The sequence below is a fragment of the Phalacrocorax aristotelis genome, chromosome 9, assembly GCF_949628215.1.
Source record: "Phalacrocorax aristotelis chromosome 9, bGulAri2.1, whole genome shotgun sequence".
NCBI classification, from domain to species: Eukaryota; Metazoa; Chordata; class Aves; order Suliformes; family Phalacrocoracidae; genus Phalacrocorax; species Phalacrocorax aristotelis.
This window is the reverse complement of record NC_134284.1, coordinates 22,034,631-22,054,486: the sequence shown is the minus strand read 5'-3', so window position 1 is coordinate 22,054,486 and position 19,856 is coordinate 22,034,631. Positions and strand designations below refer to the sequence as shown.

The window sequence follows — 19,856 nt, the reverse complement described above, 5'->3', positions numbered from 1 at the left end:
TTCCATTTCCTAGTATCAACCAAGTATGATGTAAGAAGAACAGCTCCAAGGTAATTAAGTTCTTGCAAATTTTGTAGAAACAGAACAACAGGATAAAGCAAGTCTAGAGTCAGACACTTGCTGGTTTTCTCCAGTCTTTAGCTTAGTGACAGAGTGATACATTCATATGTGACTGCCTCCATTTGGTAATAAGATATTTGGTGTAAATGAGGTTGTAAAGAGAAAAGGAGAAGGATTTTCTGGGTGAATGTCCCTGGACTGGTATCTCCCTCAGAACTTCGAAGAAGATAAATAACTCTGATTTGATGCATCACATTTTGAATGTGGAAACAGAAAATCTTAGTAAAGTTCAGTGTAAACATTTCATGAACCAAGAACACAGTTCTGTAGGAGATCTGATTTCCTGAGTTGTGCTAGTCACAAAGCACTTTGTTTTTACTTTGCTGCATCTCCAGGGCACAGATCCTGCCTTTGTTCTGCCGGGCACACATTTGTGCAAGTACATCAAGTACAGAAGAGCTATGATCTCAGCTAGTGTTTTTAGATCTATTTTATTTTGACAAAATTGGCCAACAGTTTCAAGACTTAATGAATGTTATCCTATAAGCATAATTCTCTTGAAAACAAGCAGAAGTGATGATCGCTCATGATGATGCAGAAAAATGTATTCCTTGATGCAGCTGGTAGGGCAAATCCCAGATCATTTGTAGCAATGACAAATACTGGATTTTTGTTTAGTTTGTTTGTTTTTTGATCTGTTAGTCTGTGTCAACTGTAGATGGGATTTCATGGCACAGCTACCGCCTGTCCTGGCAGGCTTGTTCTGGGATAGCTCTTCTATACAGGTACGATGGTGTCTTTAGAAAGGGTCTCTTTACAACTTCATTATACATGTCCACTTAAGGACTGTGGGTGAAGTTTGAATTCTGGCAATTCAGGCATGTGAAAGGAAAAAGCTACATGGTAACAGGAAAACTTCTTGAGCTCCAGGAATATTAACAGAGAGAGTAACTGCCAAGGGAATTTTTAACCTGGCACAGTTACATGGAGACAAAGGTATTCAGGCACCTGAAATCAACAGGAATAAACACCAGGTTCCGAAATACCTCTTTGAGTCTGGCTAAAAACCTCCCTACTGTTTTTGGAGAGTAGGCATCTGAATGGATGTGGAATACTTTTACTCTTTGAGGAAAATGATCTCAAGGTGACGCTTACCAATGGTCAGTAACGCCTCAGCTTTCTCAGGCTTCATTTGACAACAATTTTGTGAAATTCAAAGATGCAAAGCAAGTATTCAGGGTCTTTTTTGATCATGTAGATCTGCTCTGTAAACAAGTGCATGGCAAGATTTGTGCCTTTAATATTGATTAAATAAAAGTACACTGAAATGAAATGAGAAGTATTAAAGGTATTTAAAGCTCGGTGCTTAAACTGTAAAACTCAGACTGATACTGATTAGTGATAGACCCCAAACTGCACATCTTTGAATTTTGCTAAAGTTTTGGTCTGAAATGTAATTCCACTGCCTGTAGCTGATATTGGCATATATATTTAGGAAGGTAGAATTTTTTGGTAACAATTCTTCCATGACCAGCTGCAGTATTGTCAGCATCAATTTAAATACAATTTTGACTTTTGTTTGAAAATTTGCTTTTCTTGTTTGTTCTCTAGTGTTTGACTGTTTAGGGCATAACAGTCAGAGTTTTAAATAAATAGAGTCTTTTTAAATGAAAGTGGAGATCTTTGCATAAGGACCTCTCCTTACACACTCTTCTCCAGAGCGGGACCCTCAAGTCGGTCCTTGCCTTCCAGAAGAATTGATGACTGCCACATCCTGGCTTGCGACCGGATGAAGCCAGGGCAAGCAGTAAATGTGCTGCCTGTTAGACATTGCTGTTGGATTCACTGCTTCATATACTCAAAGTAGCGTGAACTGTTGCTTATCATGGTATGCCCCTGTATTGCCAATAAAGTGAATCACAAGACGGTACTGCCTGTGTTACAACAAAATGATTCACAGAGTTGTGAGCCCTGGGGTATTTAACTTCAGCTATCTGAAGTGGGCGCATCTCAATGTTAAGACAAAGAAGACAAAAAACCCCATCTGACAGGGAAGAGCATTCTCATTGATGCCACATGTCAGGTTAATAAGCAATCTTTAATGTCTCTGTCTGTCTGTGCACATGGCTTAATTGTATTTCAAGGAAAAATGCATTGGTTTTAAAGATGTGGACTCATTTGTCTCTCTTTGGTAGAACTGACTTTTCATGTCTCTTGGTACGAGCATCTTTTCTATGCTACACTTAAACAGAAGACACGGGCTTGATATGAAGTCCTTCATATCAAGGGATTCCAAGGGAATTTCTGCTGTGACTTTAGTAGGCAGAGGATTAAGTGGCAACCTCAGCCTTGGGATCTCACTGAACAGATGCATGAAATAACATACTGAAAGACATTGAAGGAGGAGATAGTAAGAAACAAGGAGAACCATGAGATTGTAATTTGCTTGGAATTCAGATATCAAGCTGTGGCTTGCTTATTTTGTTCTTGATTAGTGTTTGTTTAGTGGTATTAAAAGGGGAAGTAACTGTTGTTACAGTTGTGCTATGCAGAAAGCCTTTTCAGAAATGTGACAGTAATGCTTTGGAGCACAACATGAATGAGAGGCCCATGTGGGTTAGCTTGTTCTGGGGGACTTACTTTATACTTAGTAGATATAGTGCCTGTTGCCAGGGAATCCTAGAAATGCTTTACATAGGACTACATTATGATAATGATGATAATAACAACCACCCACTGGCTTTAGTAGAAGAGCAGTCAGACCCACAGAAACCTTTGGGTTTCTTTGGGGCAGGTGGATATTGCTGTATCTGTGGGATAGCTGAGCAGTGAGGCACGTGATTCTGTGGTGTTTGCCCAGGTGATGTAGGAATTCGCTGTTCCTGACTCTGCCAATGACAGAAGTCTGACCAGTAGCCCAATTTACAGGCTTCCTCTCCCAGGCACGTTCCTCCCCGTTGGAGAGTAACAGTGCCTTTTCACCTCCTTCAGTTTCGTGCCTTGTGGGACTAAATAACAGAATATATAGGAAGTTATCTTTGGAGTGAGAGACGTTCTTCAGGGCTCCTTGAAAATACTTGATTTTCAAGAACAAATGTACCCATAAGTATTGTTTTGATCTATGCTGGTATATACAACCAGATTTGTAATGAATTCTCCTGAAACCATTTGCAGAAATGGTTTATAGATGCAGCAGGTTAAGCACAGGCTTTGTGTGAAGTTCATAGCTAATTATGCTGGCTCAGTAAACACCAGAGAAATGCTCAGGTTAATTTAGATTTCCAGATAAAGAGAGCACCCAAGCTAAAAATTTCTTGTTACTGTGTCTTTTACATCCATAGGAGTCAGGGTAGAAATCTTGGCTCTGTGACAGTATTGCCCTTGGCTTTACCAGAGCCTGGGATTTTTCCCTTGTGTTCTCAGATTATAGACCCGCAGACTCCATTAGTTGTTCTGTCAGCAGGTGCATACTGCTGGAGTGAGAGAACAGTCTACAGAAAATCGTTTCAACCTAAAAGAAGGGAACAAAGTTCAAGCTTCTATTTTTTTGTTTGTTTTGTTTTGTTGTTGTTTTTTTGTTTATTTTGGGTTTTTTCCGTGTTGCAGAACTTTTCCCCACTCTCCTCATGTCCTTGTTCCCTAGCTACTACTTAATTTTTTAAGGCACTTGCAGTGCAGAGTTAGTTTCTTTACCCAGATTTTCTCAAATCCAACCCCAGGTATGACTCTGAAGCACTTCACTTGGAAGCCAGTGCCATTGCCACTGAGCTCTTGGTCCAGAACTAAAAATCCTTGTCTGAAAAGTGGCCCCATTATGGGCATCTACAAATGATTGTTCCCTGTCCTGAGAGAAGCTCATGGATAAGTGTGGAATCAATAAAATAATTAGGCAGACAAAGAAGAAAGAGAGGAGTTAAGCAGTGAGAGCCATTACTGCAAGGAGGTGAGGGAGCAGGAGCATGTCCCCGGCATTGTGTGAGGCAATAATAGCTGTGCCACCCCTAGCTGTCCACAGCAGGGCTGGCTGGCTGGCTTTCATCACCACCCATAAGCCTAGACCTCACTGCCCACATCTCTGTTTTGCCTGCAACACCCTGTACCTTCTCCACTGCTGTAGAAGATGGGTACGACCATTTGCAAAATACCCCTTCTTCAGACACTCCCTTGGAGGCATCCCTTGTCATGATGCTTGTAAACCTTAGCCACCTGATCGCATTTACCTAGGGTGCTTAGGATGGGGTTACCAGCAACCCTAAAGACATTGTTGCCTTCAGCACTACTTTATTTCTCACCTCAGCTGTTTTGTATTGTGAGAATATGTAATGATGGAGGAGGGCTAGTACTGTTGTTCTGCTCTGCAGAGCAAAGTAGCATTTGCTGTCTGATCAAAGAGCTGAAGGTGTTTATAAGAAGCACTTTTGTAAGTAATTACATGAACACATCTAATCCCAGTACTTTGTATGTCACAGCTTTTTTTTTTTTTCACAAGGCCTGCTAGTGTTGAATAGTTGTAGTTAGTCAGTGCTAAGGAATTTACCTGGATGTTAACAGGCTGTTTAGTGCTCCAGGTGTAATTATTTTCTCTAGTGTGCCCTTCCTGTGTCATCTATCACTCTGGTATTTGGGAAGTGCTTTTAGGTTATTGCAACTTGCAGGTTACACCTTAGTTTGGGGATTTACAAACAGATGTGTTTTTTAAGCAGATATACCTGAAGCTTACTCACACCTTGGTTCTTTTAGTCTTGCTCAAATCAGATCTGACAGGGTTTGGTTTTGTGGGGGGGTTTGAGGGTTTTTGTTTTTGTTTTTGGTTTTTTTTTGTGTGGTTTTTTGTTGTTTTTTGTTTTGTTTTGTTTGGGTTTTTTTTAATGCTAACTGGTAAAGTCAAAATACTTCCCCACCCCCACCCCAAGTGGGACAGAGCATAATGACTGCCTTACCCTGATCTTTCAGATGCTCAGCTTGCAGGTGGGACTTAATTAGGCTAATTAGGCTCTGCCTAATGATTCATTATTTACACAGGGTCAAGTTGTACCAGACAGAGACACCCAGAACTTGATGCCTTTCTGTGCCACCCTGCTGGTACCTCCGAGCCCAGTACTCAGGACAACTTGAATGCTTGGTGTGGGTGTTCCTTTTCAGAAAAGCCCTTTTACAGCATTTCCAAACCAGATTCTTTGGGGAGTAGCAACTGCATGGAGAGGCCTTTTATACAAATGTTATTCTAAATCAGAATTAAAATATAGTTAGAAATGTGATGTTTCTCAAAAGATGGAAATTTTGATTCCTATACACCCCTGTGCTACATTTCATTTGTTACTGAGAGAGCAGCTTCCACCTCCAGCCAGCCTGTGATACCAACCTCTGGTAATGCTTGGTAGACTCTCACCTGAGCGCTTCCATGCTTTTTCTCCCAGTCTTGTCGTCCCATGTAAACCTTCCTAAATCCATGTCTTGAGCATCTCTCAGATTCCTCCTCAAAGCTCTTCTGCTGCAATGTCTATGGAAATTCGACTGTGGTTAGGCAGCTGCCGCTCTGCCTCTGGCTTTTCATGCTGACTAATACTGCGTTGTTGCTTCTGTGTGTCCCCTTTCTCTCTGTATTCATATTATCCTCCTCTTCTGCCTCAGCAGTAACCTTGGTGAATTGGGGGGGTGCCACCGCTGCTCTACATGTGCTACCTGCAGGATGGTGGAATGCTGGTTCACAGCTAGGACCTAAGCCTCTGCAGAGTAGTAAGAATATATAACACAGCCATAATGGTCGTCTTGGAAGAAAATTCTTTATACTGCCACTCTGTTTTCTGCCTGAGGGGTTTCAAAGCTCTTTTTCAGAGCTCAGACAACGCTTTATAATTTATAGCCCTTGTAACCCTACTGGGGTGACAATTTCTGTCTCCGAAACAGTTGGTGGCCTGGTGCATCACTGGCTGTTCAAAGATGCAGATGATTAGTGGGCAATGAAGCCAGTCTGGCCAGAGTATCACTTAAGTACAGTAGGTTAATCAGTGGGTCAATGTAGTCATTTAACTCCATGGGCTGCACAGGGTTTGCAGAAATATGTTTCCTTTGCAGTGCCTACAGACTGCCAGGTAATCCAAGAACTTCCAACCAATTTTTTTACAGGTGTAACTGAATCCATATTTGAACATAGAGATGTCGGGGTAAAGAAGGGTCCATTCAAATGCTTTCCGCTACCACAGAGTGGGAAAAACACTGTTCCATTCCTCACCAAAACTGTGTTTTAGTGTTCTTTGTATGGGAAAGAAGGGAATAGCAAGTCAGACATTGTGGGAACATTTGGAATATTTTGCTGAAACTGCAGTTTCCTTTTAAAATATGGAAAAATGTAAAATCAGATTTTATCTAAAGGGAATTATGCTCAAGTGTTAATCTAGGATTTATATATTTAAAATATGTTTTGATACTAACTTACTGAAAGTTTTATGGGGAGTGCTGTGTTTTTGACTGTTAGTTTGATCCTTTCATTGCTGCCTTCAGGTTGTGGCTGTCTGTACTCACCAGGGTGGCTGATGGGCTCCTTTGCTTTCTAGGTTAGTCATCCAAAGAGACTGGTTTTTACTGTGTTTTAGAAGCTGCTGTGTATAGCTGATGTTAGTCATATAGGCTCTGCTTCCTCAGTACTAGTAGTTTCAGTCTTTTTTTTTTTAACAGGACTATGGCAAATTTACAGTGGCTATGGGATTTACCACAGGAGAGAGAACAGGGGAAAAGCATGTGAAGAGGTTCATTTATAAGCATTTTAAACTCTGCAGTTTGAACAACAACACAGTCCTTAAACGACCCTGATATGACTTTCAGATAAATGGACCACTCTCTGTTTTGCACTCCCCCCGGCATTGTATATTTTAGTGTGCAGGCTGACATGTTTTGAGACATTCTTACCATTTCTAAGGATTATTCATGTTAGCAAAAGGCTAACAAGACAGTTGGGAACTGATATACCAGCTATTTTCCTCTATAGAGCTACTGACAGCGTTGCTAACTCCTAAGATGTTCCTACTATTCTGTCCCTTGGGTTTTTTCATCACTGGTGGCAAAATTCTGTGGTTGGGGTCACCATTGCATACGGGGATCACAGCCTAGCTAAGGCTACTGGTCTTCAGTTAATCTTCCGTATTACCAACTTCGCATGGTTGGCCTGATCTACAGTTTCTATCCCAGTGTTGTTGTTCTACCTAGTTTTATATCCCATCTTTGTTCTTCCCTTCAGTTTTTCCCTGGGCTGTTCACTTGTGTTGCCTGATTCTGCCTCTGCAATGGGTGGAAAGGTTCCTAGTTTTATCCTTCGTTGTATCTGTAACTTCTAATTTGGAAGTCTAATCTGAACTACATTTTTTTCCCCACATTTTGTTTTCACCGATTCCTCCATCTTTCCTCCTTACTTCTATTGTAATCCTGGAAATGCTGCTTACTGTAGTACAAATTATGATACACAGCAACTGTGTATCATTTGTTGGCCACATGGGCTGGCTTTGGATTGATACTAGCTTGAGTATAAATGGGATCTGGTTTGGTCCTGGAGTATATTAACTAGATTTACACCATTAGGATGATGCAGACGGCAGTGGGTGGGTAGACCAAACCAGTGGGTTTCACTTCACTGAATGCCTAACAGCAGGTGTGCCCACAGCGGTCATAATTAATTGAGAGAAAAAGCTGATTTATATTTTCCAATACTTTTGGGCACCAGGAATGGAGGATTCATCACGTGCTCCATCACAAGAGAGAGCTAACGCCTCCAAAGTGTATTCCATTCAGCCAAATTGTGCAGCAGTGGTATTGCCTGAAAATACCAGCTAACCTGTTCTTCGCATTGCTCAGTTGTAACTGAGAGCAGAATCTAGATTAGTGTGTCAGTCTGTGAAGGGAATCTCCTGCTAGGGAGCCAACAGTAAAAAAGCAGCAGAAGATAATTATAATTTTTCTTTCTACCCACTTTATGTTAGAGGTTGTGCTAACGCTTTCTAAGAATCTCAGCTCTGGCATCTATCTAACTGTCTGCACTTTTGCTTATTGCTGGTTTTCATGCTCTGTATTTGGGACTAATTCCTGTTCAGCAAACATCTGTCAGGCATAATAATTTCAAGCATTAATCCTTACAGGAATTAACCAGCTTGTTAGCTGATGACCTGTTCTGGGGATTATTGCTATTTAAATCTTACCTACCTTTCAAACAGTGCCAGCATGCCATGCTGGTTTTCTTTTCTTTTTTTTTTTTTTTTTTCTTCTGGACTGATGTGTCTTTAGTTTGTCATCCTCTCTTTCACTCCTACCACACAGTAGGCAGCAGAGAGGAAATCCTGTGCTGCCTCTGACATGAGTAAGGAGGAAGCTGCTGGTTTCTCTTCGCGCCACACTTGCTCGTGCTGGCAGCTGTGCCGAGCCGCTGTTGTAACGCCCAGCGGAGGCCAGGCTGGATTACACTTAGTTGCTGTGCTGGAAACCCATTGGGGAACTTTGAAATCACCACAGACTTTTACCTGCCTTTTTTCCAGAATTCCCACGATTTTGGTAAGGTTTTTGCAAGGTTTGTTACTTTTATTTCATAAGGAAGTGGGTAGGTCATGATCCTGCGGCGTGTCTGTATCTTTTGGCTCCTAATAACTTTTTGAACTAATTTTCCACATTCCATTACATTTGCCAGAGAGTTAGAAGCGTCAAAGATGTTAAGTTCCTTGAAACTTCAAGAATTTGAATTATAATGAAAAGGAGATAAGAAAGAAGTGGCTGCTCCGTCAACGGGTACCTGGCTGGTTGCTGGTGACACACACAAAGCCCAGCCTGGTTGCGCACTTGTCTCCAGAGAAAGCCCTCACCTCGCCTCGTGCTTGGTGTGTATGCCGCAGGGTGCTGGTGGAGAGGGCGGGAGGATCCGAGGGCGAGGGCCCTGTGCAATGAAATAAGGCCTGATAAACTGGCTGTGAGCAGCAGGCCGGGATGGGGAACTCCATGTAAGGAAGAAAAAAAGAAGTGAAAATATCCCTGCCATGGTACTCACAACAAGGGTTGGAGATAGGGGACAGCCAGTGATGTTGACAGAGTATCATTTGGAAGTGTTGCTGGCACTCAAAGCACAATACCAGCTTTTACAGCCCCAAAATGTTCACCAAATTACGATGGCTGAGATGCCTTCCCTGAAGTTTGTTAAATAGTGTGGGTTTAAGGTCCCAGATAGAACTGTTGAAACATGACCTGGGTGTATGCAATAAGTTAAAAAGAGATTAAAGAAATGAATTTTTTTTTTAATTAGGGAGTACAATTTACATCTAACATTGTCGCTTATATTGTGCTCATTGAGCCATTTGCACAAAATGGCAAATGGATTATTGGAGGCTCTGTTGTCCTGCGGTTTAGCAGTGGTCCCTTATCACAAAGCCGCCTGCATTTTCCACCAGTAAGGTGATAACCTGCTTCTTCTGTTTTCTGAGTCAACCTTTAGCAAGGTACCTGCTAAGCCCTGATCTGTGAATTCAAAGGAAATAGCAGGGGAAAATTCCAGTGACACAAAATGCCGTTAAAATATAACAGTTGTTTGTGGTATCTTTGAAAGATGGCCTTGGAGGCTACTTAAAAAAGTTTATTTCTTTTAGATCAAAGTTAACTTTGTACCATGTTGTATATTACTCCTTGTAGAAGAATTATATATTACTTGGTTTGTAAAAATATGTCTTTATGCCTTTACTTATTTCAGGTGTTTGAGAATTGTTAGTGCTATGAGATGTTTGTCAGGAAATGTTTGTCAAATATGCCAGCCTGTGTGTGCAAATCCTCAGCTGAATGTGTCTGCATTAGCTCTCTGGCAACCAGCAGCCCCAGAGGTATTTCCCATAATATTTAGGGTGGGATTTTCAAAGTTGCTGAGAAGTAGGCCCTGAGGTCCCACTGGGGTCTAAATAGAGCTGAGCTGCCTCATCTTTTCGGATGTCCACAGGAAGAAAGAAAAAAAAAAAAAAGAAGAAAAAAAGGCTTTGGTTTGTTGCAGTAGTCTGTTTCTAAAAGGTAATTAAAAGTGGATGATGTAAGAATGAGAAGAATAAGCATTGGCCTTACTCTCGCTGCTCTGCACAGTAATTATCTGTGATCACAGCTTTAAATAACTCTCTGGTCCTCCTCACTCTGGAGGTGGACTGCTGACAAACACGTCTCACTGCTGGGTCCTGCTACCACTTTACTCTTGGTTTTGGTTTTGATTAGTCTCAGAAGGAGAAGGTTCAAATCCCCTTTAGGTTTATAGACCATAGAACTTCAGTCCTCAGGCTAAAAAGACCACTATAAAGGCAGTGCTGCTTCATCTCGGAGGCATTCTTCATCCGTGTGAAATCCTGGGCTATGCAGAGCACTGGAGTTGTGGCGATGCTGGCCTCTTTACAGAACGAAAAATATGCTCCTGCTCCAACGGCTGCTGGGAGGGGTCTTTGCAACTGAAAGCAGAGATGTGATCTTGCTCTTTAACCCGCAGTGCCTGGCGAGCATGCACAGGGGGAGGATGACAAAGACATGGAAACTGCAATAGTTCAGGCAAAAATGAGTCACAAGAAAGCAGCCTGTTTTATTCAATTCCAGAAATGTTCTCAACCACTCAAAATGAATTTACATCCACCGTTTTGCAGTGGTCTGTTTTGTTTCCGAGCTTGGGGATGAGGTTGCTGGCATTTCCAGTAGTGTATTTTTTGGGGGGACACAGGCAGGCCTTGTTTGCCCATGAGTTTGTCTGAACACAAACCAGTGCCATATTGCAATATAGAGCCTGGCATTATCAGCTTAGTGCAAATATTACTTTAAATATGACCAGAGTGCTGGCTGGTGAAGTCTGGCTTTACCTACCCTGCTGTATGTTTTTGACAGAAATTCAAGGGTTTGGCTCTTGCAATGGTAATTTTTCTCCTTTGTATAAACGGATCTTCCCATTCCATACAAATTAAAATCTGCTTATTTTTCCAGAATCATGTGCTTTGATCCCGTGAAAATCACTCTTTTATTTTAATCAACAATTTCAGTATTTAAAATTAATATTTTCCTACTTGCTAACTACCTTTTTTTTTTAAATTCCAACGAGTTTTGCTTTTTCCATATAAATATCTCATTAGCCTCATCCTAGTGATGTTTTGAAGGATTTATGTTTTGGGGAATTAGCCCTTCAGCTGGTCTTCTAAACAGGGCAAAAGATATTGTGCCCTTAGAATATACTTGTTAAGTACTGTGCTGCCATCCAACGAGACCTGGACAGGCTGGAGAGCTGGGCCGAGGGGAACCTGATGAAATTCAACAAGAGCAAGTACAAAGTCCTGCACCTGGCAGGAACAACTCTGTGCACAGGTACAGGCTGGGGGCTGACTTGCTGGAAAGCAGCTCTGCTGAGAAGGACCTGGGAGTGCTGGTGGACAGCAAGCTGACCCTGAGCCAGCCACTGTGCCCTTGTGGCCCAGAATGCCAACAGTACCTGGGCTGCATTAAAAGGAGTGTGGCCAGCAGGTCGAGGGAGGGAGTTTATCTTCCCCCTCTATTCAGCCCTAGTGAGACCACATTTGGAGTACTGTGTCCAGTTTTGGGCCCCCCACATTAAGAAGGATGTGGAACTGCTCAAGCAAGTCCAGCGGAGAGCTACGAAGATGATCAGGGGAGTGGAGCATCTCCCATATGAGGAAAGGCTGAGGGACTTGGGTTTGTTCAGCCTGGAGAAGAGAAGACTGAGGGGGGATCTTATCAATGCTTATAAATATCTGAAGGGCAGGTGTCAAGAGGATGGGGCTGGACTGTTTTTAGTGGTGCCCTACGACAGGACAAAGACCAACAGGCACAAGTTGGAACACAGGAAGCTCCACTTAAATATGAGAAAAAAAATTCTTTCCTGTGAGGGTGCCAGAGCAGTGGAACAGGCTTCCCAGGGAGGCTGTGGAGTCTCCTTCTTTGGAGACAATCAAAACCTGCCTGGACGTGGTGCTGTGCCTCCTGCTGTAGGTGTGCCCGCTCAAGCAGGGGGGTTGGACAAGATGATCTATAGAGGTCCCTTCCAACCCCTACCATTCTGTGATTCCTCTCTCCTGGTGTGAGACACGCTTCTGAGTCCCAGTGTGTTTGCAGGCCACGTGCTTAAGCAGGGCTTAAGGATCTCTGAGTGTCTCTGGCTTTGAGGGGTGGATGGAGGACACGGGTGGTGGTCCCACCACAGCTTGTACAGAGCACTGGAAATGCTGCTGCAGTCTCTAACAGCTCTTTTTTCCGTCTGCCACTCCATGTCCCTAAATACACACTGATGTCCTCCTTTTGCTGCTGAACCCCTTCTGACATGTTGTCTGTAATCTCTTTGGGACAGAGGTATTATCCTTCTAACTGTAGGGCACTTTTGCTCACCACAGAGTACTGTGAAAGCGCACTCTTCGTACGTGGTTTAACACATTGGGGTCCTGATTATGAGAAGGGCTCTGGGGAGTTACTGTGTGACAAACTCCATGCAAATAATAGGAGCCGCTGCCAGCCAGCCAGGGAAGATGGACAATTTCTTACTAGTGTTGTGATGCCAAACCAAAATCAAGCAGCGCATCTGGGGTATTGAGAATTGCAAGAATTACTTGGGAATAGTCTACAAAGCAAAACTAATTTGCAGAATGTATTTGGCAAATAGTTAGGAATGACCGCACCTTTGAGAAAATGAGATTGTCCGTACACAATATATGACCAGCAGAAGCGGAATGATTTATCAGATACATTATTCACTCTGAATATTTCCCTGATCTTTAGCCAAGAGGCAGATGCCACAGAGGCTGATTAGTCAGTATATCAGTGCTGTGACTGGCATCCAGTACTGAGGGATTGTACAGTCTGTGGAGGATTGGTGGGAGATAATTAAATACATAAATTCTAGCCTCCAGAGACTGTGAGACTAATGCTGCTGGCTTACGGTGCTTTTTTGTTGGCTGACTGATGGTAAAACACTCTTAGGAGACTGAGCAAAGCTGAAACCTAGTCTACTTCAGCAGTTGGGGACAAGTTCACGAGATGTAGATTGCTGGTAATCCTGCGGGGTACCCTCCAGGGGCAATTTCCAAAGCAGATACCCTGATCTGAAGAATTTCTGCTAAAGTTTTAGACCAGAGGTGTTAAACCTGTGATTTCCCAGACTCGGGAGTCCGTGAACAGGAACTAGGAGAAGGCAGCCTCTTGTCATTAAGTTTAAAGTCATTAAACAGAGCTGTGTATTTCTGTAGAGACGCTTGGAGGTGTACCAATCGGAAAAGGTTGAAAATCATTGTCTGCAGTGTTTATTACTGGAATTATCAATTTTGTTCTTGACCTTTCAAGTATTTCCTTGTTGCCTAGAGGCAAGAAACAAAGTCCCTTTGAACCTGAGGTGTTACCTATAAAGGTGATAGAGATAGCCTTACTCCCCCGGGGTGGCTGCATGAATAAATACTCTAAAGAGCATTTAATACCTTAGTAATGGGGGGAAAGGAGATCAAAATCTAAACCAGACAGATATCCCACACAGATATGCTGTCTCCCTGTGGTAAAAAGGAATTCTAGACCAGTACTAAACCCTGCATTTTACTTATCTAGTTGAAATGGTAGACCAGCCTACTAGAGTGGCCTGGGAATGCAGAATTGTGTCTGTGGAGTGTACAGTGTGGGGAGAGATTTGTAATTAAGAGTCCCCACCTATACTTTTTACTTTCAAATGACCTGGAGATTAAAATATCAAAACTAAAGATGCTGTGATCAGACATACCGACTGTCATTCCTGATATTAAAAGGGAAGATAGCCCCAGGACTGAGCTCTGCCTTACTTGCACATTATGATTCCATTCAGAAATAGCACTATTCTGAATTTGTTATTTCTTTTTTAGGATTTTTTTTAGACCTGGGAATTATGTATTTTCCACAGCATTCTTACAAAGCAAAAAGGTGTACCCATTTGCACTGGCTCTCACCAGAGTCTGAAATTAATCTTTAAACAAATGGTTGACAAAATTAGGCTGTTTCAGAGTTAGCCTGCACAAAGCATGTCTGACAAACAATTTTTTCTCTCTGCTTTTCAGGGTTTTTTATCAAATAGATAAAAAATTGTCAGGTGTGATCATATTGTGGCAGAATATCTTGCATTAGCCATACATTTCCAATGGATTGTTTTGCAAGGGAAGGTAAATGGTTACGATATGCATGAGTGCTGTATGTACTCATGATGTTAGCATTCCTTGGTTGAGAGGGGTTCTTGTAACTAGGATATGGATGTGTTTATTCCAAAAAACTATTTATTATCTAGTTCATTAATTAGGGCAAACAATCGCTGACTTGCATAAACATTCACTGCAAATAACACAGGAAAAGGCTGTGTTGGAAGGTGGCCAAGGTAATAGGATTACTGTTTTCATCCTCTAAAAGATTATGCTGGAAATAACTACACCTTTTATTTGCAAACTTGAGGGCTTTTGCACCTACTCATGCAGTTTAACTCTTCTCTACCTGGGTGCGGCTCCCTGGAGGCTTTTAGTCTGGCTGCCAAAGCATCAGCTACTGGTAATGTGATTCAAAACAGCTCCTCCTGGAGGAGACCATGAATGTTCAGCTTTGGAAAGACAACGGTCAGTCCTTTGCCTCTCTGTGATCTGTGCCAGCTGACCCTCCGCTCCAGCCTGAAGCAGACCTGTCAGAGCTCTCTTTACAGTATCCAGGGAAGCTGAAAAGCTATGAAATTATCCCAGATACAATTCCCAGAACCAAAATTGCTTCCACACTCATGCCTTTGTATAAAATTTGATACAGTCCAGTGGTGTTTTTTAAATCTTTTTTTTCACGTTCAATCCCAGAACCAAATGCAAAGGGTTATGAAAAGTTTGAAGGATTTCAGTAATTGGGAAATGGTCTCTGTAATGGTGAGTGATTTGAATTTCCTGGAGCATTCCTGTACTTTTATTTTTGTAAGAACTGGGTTATGGAAACTAGTCAAGTAGTACATGAATATAGGAATCCAAGACATATTGAAGCCATTTTAAAGCCATTTTAAAGTCTGTGTTTTATAAATGAAGGGCTTAAAATAATGTTTAAAATGGGAGTGGTTGCAAGAAATGTTTTAAGAAGTTGTTTCGTTTTGGTTTTGGTGTTTTGTTTTGTTTTGTTTTTTTTAAACAGCATGACTTGGCAGAGACAAAATAGTACATTAGGAAACACTACAAAATAATAGCATAATTATTAACAAAAAGACACTGCACTTGCAAAATACCTTTGAAAGCTCTCAGCAGTGCACTACAAATACTAAATAAGTAAATCTCACAATACCCTAGTGAGAGTTATTAGATGTACTAGAAAGATGGCTGAAGTATCTGTACTTAGGGAAGAAGTGCTCAGAGAAATTTGGCCCCGCGAGTGCTGGGCAGATCCCATGGAGGATGACCTGGGCCTTTCACTGTGTCAGGGTCTGCCATGGAGACCCTGCATCTAAGCATCCCTCAGTGGCACTGCTACCATGTAGTGACTCCAAGAACTATAACACAGAGCAGTCAGCTAATTAATTTATCTGCTCTTTCAGCGAGACAGATCCCAGACCAGTAATGCTACAAGGCTGACACTGTATATCTCATCTTCAGCCCAGCTCAACACAAATGGGGCACAGCTCAGGAGCTGAGCAGATTTTATAAGCAAAACCCAGCTTGCTGTTGCTTTGGATCTCATCAATTCTTGATAGGGTATTGAGCCTGTGGCCCACGAGCGAACTAGGGGGACAGTGCATGTGCCCCCAGTGCCCTGCCAAATGCCCCTTCTTGTGGAGCTTGAGGACAGGCGGTGGATCAGTCCTCTGACTTCCCTCATCACTAAATGGTTTTGTGCCTGGATGAGAGGGGCAGAGGATTAATGCTGGCTTGAGGCAGGTGTGTGTTGCCACAGGAGTTCCATTTTTCCCTCTTCCAAAGGTGCAGATTCCTGTGCGTGGTAACTGAGCTGCAGGCGGCCCAGTACCAGCCATGCTTGTGCTGTGGGTGTGCAGTGGGTCTGGCAGAGCAACTGGGCAAGGGCTGAGGCATCACACCTTCTGTGGCACTGAAGCATGTGTGCCTACCCAGACACTGCCAACCGGTGTTTTGCGGGCCATGGAGGGTGATTCAGAGAAGGTAGTAAGACTAGTGTGGGAGAGGTTCAGCTAAATGATTCTGGAGATAATCTGTGTCTTACACTTTCCTGTTCCTGAAACATGCTTTTTATAACCTCTGGCCATGCTGTAGGAGTTGTCCTGGGTCAGTTATGCTCAGCACCCTGAAATACACTTCTTCCTTACCTCTACTAAGTAACTGTGTTATTGCATTTGGACAAATAAAACTTGGTTTTTCTCAGCATCTCATTATCTATGTCAGAATTTCTTAGGCATAGTTATTGCCCTCATTTATTAACATAGGTATAGAGATGCTAAACGCTTTCTGTGGTATAAATACGCCTTCCACAGTATGAATTAATACAGTGATTCAAGCGGCATTAAAATGAAAAGCTGTTTTGAACAGCTACATGCATTTGAAAATGTCTATGGTAGAAAATAATTTTGTACAAATTGCTCAGAGGATCACACCTGTGACTAAGGGGAGGCTCCCAGACACAGTGGGTCCTAGTGACTGAGCCTGTGGCCTGGGACAGGGGCTGTCACACCACGGTACAGGTAGCCCTAATGGCCTGCTGCTATTGCAGGTTTGTTTGCGAATGCTGACTTTGCACAGCTGAACAGCTTGGGTCTGTTTCAGGAGCTGCTCTGTCTCCTTTGTATTTCTTGTACTGATCAGAGCCCTGTATTTCATGTCCAGAAGTATTGCTCAATCATTTAGTCCAAGTGATGCAGCAGAAATGGGATAAACACTGTTGATTCATTAACACTTACGCAGTAATCATCTATCCCAGCTTTAGGAGCATTTCAAAGAAATTACAGATATTGCCAAATTTCAGATAGAGTCAACAGCTGTTTGTCCTCCCAAGCAGAAAATAAATCAGAAAACATAATTTTTCCTTGCAGATACCAACCTGCCTGGGAAGGGTGAGCGAGTTCCAGAACAAAAGGCTCTGGGACACTGTAGGTGATTGCTTCAGCCACGGTCTGACTGCCTGGCGTAGAGCAAAGAGGGAGGACAGGACATAGTTCATCTCAACAGGCAGCCAAAACCTATGTCAAGTATTGCAGGTTATAAGGTTACCATAATATCTTCCTGGGCATTGGGTCAGAGCCCACACTAAATTTAATCATCTTTATGGTGCTAGGCATAGGAATTACTTGGTCAAAATCAGTCAACGATGTTATGCAGGCAGTTGGGGTAGCAAAGTGTTTTTCTTCCTTTGCAAACTGGTGATCTTGAATCGAAATAACATTTTTCATGGCTTCCTATGTTGGCTGCTTGCGTGGAATGCCCGTGTGTGGGATGAGGGTCTGCATATCTGAGGTTTTTGGACAGCAAATCCTTGTGCTCAGAGGAGAGCAGCATGAGGGCAGAGTGTGAATGGGGTTTTCCTCATGTTAGATGACAGCAGGTTTTCCACTGCTTCTTAACAATGTTTGATTGCCCTCTGCTTTTTGTAAGAAATAGGACTAGGGTAATGTAATGTTCTGTGTTGACTACTCCATGACTGAAGTCCTAAAGCCAGTTTTAAATAGGATATGGATGTTGCCAGAAATAGAAACTTCTTCTAGTAGATGAATGTCACTCCTCGTCAGAGCCTATCCAGCAAATGTACTATGAGTTTTTGTTTCATAATAGCGTAACTGGAATTGCCACAGCTTACACTGGCACATTCAGAAACTCTTTGGCCAGAAATGTATGCATGTGACAGGGGAAGTTGTAGGAGACAGTCCCTCTATGGCTGCCAGATATAATGAGAAATGTTAATGTGAGAATAAGTTGATCAGTCAGCTGCAGAGAGATGTGTGCTCTTTTCTGGGGGTTGGATTATTATAGTTCAGAAGCATCAGTTCTAGACCAGTCATAGTTGGAGAAAGACACAGCTATCTAGCAATCCACTGAAAATAACATCACTCCTTTAGCTGGCTTCATCCTTAGGACTCTTGTGATGTAAATCATTGATTTTAGCTTTAATTATGTACCCTGTCGTATTTTTTGTGTTTGAGAGAAGGGAGTAGCTGCCCCATACCACACCACCCTCGCTAAATCCAGTACATCCTGTTCTAGTCTTTAATCTTTTCAGGGTGAGGTCACATTTTTTTAAAACTGGCCTCTAGCTCTTGAGAGTTACAGCTTTGGGTTCTACCCCATCTGACATCTCCCCCTCAAGGAGGAATTTCCTCTTCCATGCAAATGCAGCTCTGCTTGTCTGCACATGGAGGTCTGACCCATCCTCTGCTCCAGTAATCCCCATGGGTAGGGCAGTAGCTGCTCTGTAGGTGCAGTTCTCTCGCTCTGTTCTGGGACTGGTTGAACATAAAGTCTGCTGAAGGCTGGGAAGCAACAATTTAGACTGTTTCTGTTGCCAGACATCAGTGTGGTGAACACTAATGTCTTGTTTCCTCTGGTCTAATGTGGAAGAAAATGCACTGGGAGCTATGGGGGAGGACATCTAATATTGCATGAATCCTTTTACCTCATGCAGGAACATCAGCAGGATGGTGGGAAGCTTTCTGCCAGTGGGCAGAAGCAGGGCGGCTCTCCCCTGTAAAGTCTAAGCTGCTGAGAATTAAAATGGTTACAAAACACCATTGGTCCAGCTTCACCAAGAGCCATGCTCTGCCTCTCGCACTGAGCACTTTCTTCCGCATGAATTGTCTCATGGAAACTGAGGGAGCTGCTGTGGATCTGAATTCTGCACAACAAACTTGGGTTGAGTAATTAACCCTCAAACTCTGTGCTGCAAAAATATTTCAGTGATCAATAACAAAGAGGAAGAATATTCTAATTTGCAAGAGACACTGATTGCTTGGCTGTAGGATGTGATCCAAAACCATTTAATGCAAATGGCTATCTCTGTTCACTTCAGCGGAGCTGACCTACAGGGGGCTTTGTTATGATTCATCCTTATTAATCAAGCTGAGTATGGCAGTGCCTAAGGGAGAGCGTAGGATGGCTCTCCTCTGTTGTACAGGCACAAAGGAGGCCTTCTGGGCAGCAGAGAGCTTACACTCTAGAAGAACACACAAGAGCATGTCAACAGAGCAAGAAACTGTCACACCCACCTACTGATTGGGAAGGGGCAACAAGAGAAAGGGAGGGGGAAAATGAAAAGCGCAGAGCCTGGTATGGAATAAAAGAAGTGGCAAAAGAAGAAATCCATAAATACTGATATTCCCGTGTGATGGCTGTGAGTTGTTTGTCTTGGCAGTTGCTGGCCAATTCCTGTTGTGCCTGTATATCCCAGACTCACTTGCACGTGCATTTGGACCCCTTCTCCATGGTCTCAGGAGAACAAGTTAACTGAGGGCCTAAGCATCTGATCCTGATCTCACCAGCTTTAAAGGGTTTATATACCTCTAAGTTAAGCTGTGTTGAAGTGTTCTGGAAGGGCATAGGGAGAGTTTTGTACTGCCTAGGCTCTGAGAAGAGACAGAAAGTGTTTGTGATTCATGTAGCCAATCTGGAATACACCACCAACCCCAGATTAATCTAATTTGAAACCTTTGAACTAAATCTGTTTACTGTAATGGAGCTTCCCACTGTTCCCTACCTTCTTTTTGTTTCCTGGTATATTTTCATTTGGGAAAGCTGCAGTGCAAATTTTTTCTCGTGACACTGCTACATTTTTTTATATTATCATTAAAAAGGAAAGCCACAACAACATTAGCTTTTCCCCCTTGCTCCTTT

At 42.6% G+C, this 19,856-nt stretch overlaps 1 protein-coding gene across 9 annotated transcripts in view; it reads left to right on the top strand.

Moving 5' to 3' along the window:
* The window catches only part of SYNE3 (spectrin repeat containing nuclear envelope family member 3), an 80,249-nt gene that overhangs the window by 7,807 nt on the left and 52,586 nt on the right, over window positions 1–19,856 (top strand). Inside the window, exon 1 of one of the 9 annotated variants that reach the window (XM_075103830.1) lies at window positions 8,502–8,595. The exons of the other annotated variants lie outside the window; for them this stretch is intronic. The gene's annotated coding sequence lies outside the window, so the exon portion shown is untranslated. Of the gene's footprint in view, window positions 1–8,501; window positions 8,596–19,856 lie in introns of those variants that run through there. 9 annotated transcript variants of the gene reach the window in all.